General features: G+C 35.8%; 1 pseudogene; it reads left to right on the plus strand.

Annotated features, from left to right (window-relative positions):
- Positions 1–964: 964 nt before the first annotated feature.
- On the plus strand, positions 965–2466 carry LOC121366921 (annotated as a pseudogene).
- Positions 2467–7258: the final 4792 nt, after the last annotated feature.

The raw sequence follows: 7258 nt of genomic DNA on the forward strand, positions 1-7258 counted from the left end.
TTGTTTGAGCCACACCTCGAACAGTTTTGCAAAAGGGTGTGACCCGAATATTTCTAATTAATTAAATTATAGACCTATGATCGAATGAAATAAAATTAAAGCAGAAAAAAGAAAGTCATGAACCATCGTCTCTCATATTTCTGCGTCGTAGGCACTACGTTCTTGCTAAAAAGAAAATAATACATCTTTTTGGGTTGTTTTCATTTCGGTAAATCAAGACACGTGGTTACGTTTACGGATGTAAACGTAACATTCTTAGAGAATGAAATGGATAAAATGTTCCCGTATACTCTAAAGTGTGCTATTACCCACGCCCTTTGCTAAAATGAGCACACCATCTCCGAGAAAAACTGATCAGACGAGGCAACCTGGCTTAGAAAGATCTGATCTGAGTACTAAAGAATATAATGAGCTCGCAGTAAAAGAAACTACGTCTACAAAACCATCTAAACAAAAACAAGAGTACCCAAACAAAACAGGGAGTGGGTGGAGCTTCCAGTATGGAGCTGCTGCTAAACTAGCTACAGATGAGAAGAAAAAGCAGAAAGGCTGAAAGAAGAGAGTGTCAGCAGAATTATATTAATAGTCTTTTGTTTATTAAACAATATATGTGTACTTGTTGTTTTATTACAGGCGCAAAAGAAAATTGAAAATGGTAAAACTGGTCCAACTGGTGTTAAAACTAGTTTAAACTAGATGACTACCACTGTGGACGCAAAGTGGAGGAGGAGAGGATACTAGTAAGAAAAGACGTAGGGAAAAGGTCCCAGTGAACAGACAAAGAGTTTAGCTAAGGCTCTCAAAGATCTCAGCTAGAGATAAAGTAATAATATTTTATATTAACTACGATTCTACTCTCTTTCTTATTGTAGAGTTTATCTACTACCGAAGATGGACGACAGGTCCAGCTATTCTATCATCTTCATCAATATGATAGATCTAACTCTCTTACTCAAACATTGAGGTAAACAGATTCATTCCAAATATCAATCTATTTATTTATTTGTTTATCCAATTATCCTTTAGTTCTGGTACAATTCATCCAGCAATTGTCCGACTGGCTGTTCTTACTCACGTGGCGTTAGATATGTGGTTATAATGCCCCCTAGATGTGTTGCTATGTAGGTGTCTTAAGAAAGTAATTATACAACAGTTGCGTGGTGATTATTAATGAATATTAATTAGGTGATAACAACGACTATACTACACCTCAACAGAAAGAATTGTCACGTGACTTAGAGATGTCACTAAAGCCTTACATAAAGTAAATATTTGTCTGGTGATCTCCACATGTGTTTACCCATCTGTCCCATTTCTAGTTTCCTCAAATCTAGTCGTCCATATCAGTCAGTAGTGGGTAATGCTATAAAATGGCTCAAGTTCACTATTACCAAATACCACCAGATACACCAGAAAAAGAGGTCAATTTTAGTATGACCTCGTGACCTTTCATTCATCACCAGTAGGCTAAAGATTGTCTTTGCAGAGAAATTGATGACTATATTCGTGAGAAGGTGACTCTAGCTGATGAGGCATCTCTGCTTCATGTCGTAGAGGAATCATTAAAAATGGCGATGTCATATTGGTTTATGCCAGTAAGTGTTTTACACAGCATTGCTAACCTCGAGAACTATAGTTAACATTGATCTTTATAGTTCATCAATTGTTCTCCAAATCTCTCATTGATGCTCATAAGGATGGATTAAAAATTCAAAGGTTATAGTAGTTGATTCAGGCCTAAACTAGAAGGTACCACACATTAAAAAAAAACGGTTCCTAAACTCATCTATTAGGCCAACATACATTGCATTGTCTAGTAGGTGCTGGTATTCCATGTTCCTATGTCTATATTAATGCTGTCTCTTATATTATGAAGGAAGTAAGTAGTTCTAATGTGAATCCATTGATGATAAAATATATATTTGTAGCGTCTCAAGGTCATGTTAGGTGCTCATACTTTGTTGGCTAATGGTTATATAATGTCTATAGAGTAGGCAGTGCTATGATATCATTGGTCGCTAAATCATATAATGTTCCTGTATTGGTATGTTGTGAAACTTACAAATTCTCTGAGAAAGTACAAACAGATGCGTTTGTCATTAATGAATTAGGTTAGTTTCACAAGATATTTAAAAATTTCTGTGTACTGTTCCTTTTTCCATTTTTAAACGCTAATCCCAAATTTTTCAGTTTTCCATGTCAGTCCCCAGTCTTTTTGATTTATTTCTAAACTCATATCATGCTTGCTTTCTACATAGGTGGACCAAATGACCTTGTATCAATAATCGTCGTCATGGCAACGTCCTCTCCGGTTGGAAAGACATACCATCACTTGGACTTCTTAATCTTTCATATGATGTAACGTCACCTGACCTGGTTGCTATGGTGATAACAGAAGTTGGGAATATTCCATGTACATCTGTGCCAGTGATACTAAGACTCTCAGAAAATGAATGTATAAATTAAATGTTTTTATCAACCATGCTTAAGGTGTCATTCTAATTTTAGAACTAATGCTCTATATTTAGGTATTACGTCATAGATAATAAGGTGTAAAACAATACCAACCCAGATCACTTTCAGTTTTGTCATATGGAGTAGACAAAGAAAGTAAATATAGTTTTCAGGCTCTAAATCAACTAAAGATACAGATCATGACCTTCAATTGTAAAACCATTACAGTCTCTAATAGGTCTGGCAGAACGTCCATAATCATTATGTGTTAAACTGATCCCCAACCCAACTAACTATACACAATAAAGTATGCATTTCCTGCTGTATCTGTAGGCGCTTCCAAATTGATAATAAATTACATATTGTTAACAATTTAATAGGTACTCGATACTCATAACAGATTAATTTATGTTAATACATATTATTTTAAAGTAGGATGTAAATATCCACCAGACATTATTAGTAAAGATAGACTTTGTCACCAGTAAAATCTGTAATCCACAGTGTTCCATCAGGAGCAAATAGAAGCATCACCAGCACCTTTAAAACCCTTGATAACTTTTGATTCGTTTGCCATTCTTATCACAGATATAGACTTCACCTGGACTGCTACGATCACATACATACATGTTATCATCACTGTCCACAAAAAAGACCTTCAGCCAGATTCACACCTTGTATTGTTAATATAGATAGCACTTACCTGAAGACTTATCAATTATGAAGACTCTTCCAGTTTTAAAAAGATTTACACATATGTTATTATCGGAATCAAATTGAATACCACGAGGGAATGTTGCTACACCGTGATCACATGAGCTTTGCTACCATCAGGGTTAAATACGTGTATTTTCCCAGTCACCATGTGTGTGAAAAAAAAACTTGTCGTCAGAATCTATGGCAATTCCAACAGGTTTAGCTAGGCTAATTTTGTCCCCAATCAAAATCTCCATCAGTTGTATATTCATAAATTATTTTCCCTGATGACTTACAACATATACTTGTTCACCTTTCCCACACACTCCAAATAGACCTCCAGTAGGAGGCTTGAATTTCTTTTGAAAGTTACCATCTTTATCAAATATATGAACATGGCCATCTTGATTTTCAGTGATGAACACTTTTTCATCATCTGTGATATATATATACAATGGCCATTAATACCTGTTATTGTTTTTTTGGAATCGCCAATAGTGGCTGGGATCTCGAGTACGAGTACCATTCTTATTGTCAGTACCACTTCCTGGTTGTTTGATATCGCAGTATCACTCCTGGTTGTTTGGTATCGCCAGTACCACCTCTGGTTGTTTTGGTATCGCCAGTACCACCTCCTGGTTGTTTGGTATCGCCAGTACCACCTCCTGGTTGTTTGGTATGCCAGTATTACCTCTCTGGTTGTTTGGTATCGCCAGTACCACCTCCTGGTTGTTTGGTATCACCAGTATCACCTCCTGGTTGTTTGGTATCGCCAGTACCACCTCCTGGTTGTTTGGTATCACCAGTACCACCTCCTGGTTGTTTGGTATCATCAGTACCACCTCCAGACTTGCTTATATTTTTCACTTCTTTCATGAGTTCATCAATTTTCTCAGCCAGAGACTTAATCAAAGAGAATAGTTGCAGACTCATATGCACACCACAACCAACAGCTAAAGCAATCAACGAAATTGTAATGAAATATTTAAACCATCCTAGAATGAAAACACCTGCTGTATCATCTTGACATAGTTCAACTTTCTGAACCAAATGTTTCACTTCTGAGATTACTTCCTTAAACAGTCTTCATTACCTGATACCATGTTACTTGGCTAATATGATCATTAAAAATTACTGTAGTAGACATCTTGTTGATTGGTGAGGATAAAGAAAAACAGATTATGATCTGAACAAATGGAGTGAATGCTTTATATAACTTTTGATGTTTGTCAATTCCCTACATGATCTGACCAATCAAATTGCATATGGAAAGTCAGCAGGGCATGGTTTCTTTCCTTATGCCACCATATGTGTGATATAGGATATAAAATACAACATGTAGGTCTGTTTTCCTACTATAGCACTACCTGTTAATGTTTTCACTTTGTTATCCTCACTAACACGACACTTTCAGTTTGTTAACAGTATGTTTGTTACTATAATTTTATTATAAAATTACTGACTTACAGATGTAATCTTTCTGGATGTACATGTTATCTTCTGTGTGAGGTACATACATCATTATGTATTAAACTGATTCCTATCCCACGATATATATATTATAATAATTCCAAAACGTAACAAATAAAAGATAAAAAAAAAAAAAAAAAAACTTTAAAATGAGCCCATGTTCCAGGTATGATAATCAAAGCAAAGGGAATAAAAGTAATAAGAGGTTTCTCCTGCTGTTTATTAAATGTGATCTTCAGCTAGTTGGAGGTCAATAGGTCCTTGCTCACCTCACAATAATAAGGCAGTGATGTCTCTCACCTAATTGTGTCTCACAGCAGAAAACCAACCAATTTTGCAAGTCAAGGCATGGTCAATACTGAATGGCTGATTGGAATTGGAGCTGCAATGAGAGATAAACTCGAAAGTATCCAGTCATATCAAAGAGAAAGGGCATCCCTGAATGTGCATTTATACAGAACAAACCATAATTATCAATGGCCAGTGCTTTCAGCCAGTTGATACCCCTTTCTCTGAGAAGGCTCCATAGAATGTTGGACAGGAGCTGGAAGTTGGTTAGGGAGATTCCTGGCGTCTTCCCTCGGCCTGGTACGTTTGTTTGAGTGAAGTCTAGCTTTAATATCTTGTTGAACAGCTACTCAGTAGCTAGCTGGCGGTTATGATAAATAATTTGTTCGACAAGAGGAGCACAGATGAGTTTTAAAGCAGCATATTCAGGATTCATCAAGCCCCAACCCAATTCAACTATACATAGTAAAGTATGCATTTCTGCTGTATCTACAGGCACTTCCAAATTGATAAAAATTGCATCAAGACTGTTAACAATTTTAATAGTACTCAATAATCATAACAGATTATATAATACATATTATTTAATTTAAAGTAGGATGTATATATCCCCCAGACATATTAGTAAAGATAGACTTTGTTACCAGTAAAATCTGTAATCCACAGTGTTCCATCAGGAGCAATAAAAGCATCACCAGCACCTTTAAAACCCTTGATAACTTTAATTTGTTTGCCATTCTTATCACAGATATAGACTGCACCTGGACTGCTACGATCACCTACATACATGTTATCATCACTGTCACATAAAGACCTTCAGCATAAGTCACACCTTGTATTTTAATTTAGATAACACTGTTTCAGACTTACTAACCAGAATACTGTACCAGTGTAAAAGTCAGGTACACGTATATTACCATCAGAATCAAACTGGATCTTACGAGGATAAGACCTATGCCAGACATCTCAAGGGATTTGCTACCATCTGGGTTAAAATACATAATTTTCCAGTACCTTGTTGAGAGACATAGAATTTGCCATCAGAATCTATACAACTCCAACTGAGTAGTTACACTAATTTTGTCCCCATTAATTTCCATCAATTGTATATTCATAAATTTTACTACCTGAGTAGCTTGCAACATATATCTGATCATCTTTCGAATTCCCACACACTCAATTAGACCTCCAACAGGAGGTTTGAATTTCTTTTGGAAGTTACCATCTTTATCAAATACTATGAACATGGCCATCTCCCCATCCAGTGATGAACACTTTTCCATTATGAGTTATGTATATGTACAATGGTGCGGAGATGCCTGTTATGTTTTCTTGGAATCTCCATAGTAGCTGGATCTCGAGTCTAAGGAGGCTGAGGAACATTCTTATTGTCAGTACCACCTCCTGGTTGTTTGGTATCGCCAGTACCACCTCCTGGTTGTTTGGTATCGCCAGTACCACTTCTGGTTGTTTGGTTATCGCCAGTACCACCTCCTGGTGTTTGGGATCGCCAGTACCACCTCCAGACTTGCTTCTATTTTTCACTTCTTTCATGATTTCATCAATATTTTCAGCCAGAGATTTAATCAAAGAGAAACAGGTGAGACTCATATGCACACCACAGCCAAACAGTTTAAGGCAATCAACGAAATTGTGAATAAAAAATTTAAAACCATCCTAGAATGAAACCACATGCTGTATCATCTTGACATAGTTCATCAATCTCTGAGCCAAATTGTTTTACTTCTGAGATTACTTCCTTACAACAGTCTCATTACCTGATACCATATACTGGCTAAAATGATCATTAAAATTACTGTAGTAGAATCTTTGTTGATTGGTGAGAATAAAGAAAAACAGATTATGATCTGAACAAATGGAATGAATGCTTTATATAACTTTGGAGTTTGTCAATTTCCTACATGATTGACCAATCAGATTGCATATGGAAAGTCAACAGGGCATGGTTTCTTTCCGTATGCCGCCATGTGTGTGATGTAGATAAAAATACAGCAATGTAGGTCTGTTTCCTTACTATAACACTACTTATTAATGTTTTCACTTTGTTTTCCGTACTAACATACACTTTGTAAACACTTGTTTCTCCAGTGTTAACAGTACAACATCATTTTGTTACTATATTATGTCATTCCAATATTAATTGCTGTCTTACAGATGTAATCTTTTTTGATATAATGGCCTATTATCTTCTGTGGAGGTACAATTATATTATAACTAGCAAATGACTAATAACTGAGAAATAACCAATTAATATCTAATCATAGCCTTAATAATACCTAACGAACTAATAACTAATAAATAACAACCCACTGTATAATTTAATCAATCA

Source organism: Gigantopelta aegis, unplaced genomic scaffold (genome assembly GCF_016097555.1).
Source record: "Gigantopelta aegis isolate Gae_Host unplaced genomic scaffold, Gae_host_genome ctg7719_pilon_pilon, whole genome shotgun sequence".
Taxonomy (NCBI): domain Eukaryota; kingdom Metazoa; phylum Mollusca; class Gastropoda; order Neomphalida; family Peltospiridae; genus Gigantopelta; species Gigantopelta aegis.